The sequence below is a fragment of the Penaeus monodon genome, chromosome 30 (genome assembly GCF_015228065.2).
Source record: "Penaeus monodon isolate SGIC_2016 chromosome 30, NSTDA_Pmon_1, whole genome shotgun sequence".
Lineage (NCBI taxonomy): Eukaryota > Metazoa > Arthropoda > Malacostraca > Decapoda > Penaeidae > Penaeus > Penaeus monodon.
In genome coordinates, this window is record NC_051415.1 from 32806348 (window position 1) to 32806553 (window position 206).

A 206-nucleotide genomic window follows, 5' to 3' on the forward strand; every position below is an offset into this window, starting at 1 on the left:
GCCCATAATCTAAAACTCCTTTTACTTGATAAAACGCTCCATCGCCTGGCATTGTGTGTTGGCACCAGTAACAAGAGGAATTTTGTGCAGGCAGATGTACGAGGGAAGTAAAGAAAGGCTTTCAAATATAGCTGTTTTTCATCGACGAACCATGGGAGGACTGGGCTATGGTTAGCAGGCAATATACAAGGTACATTTTTTTAAAC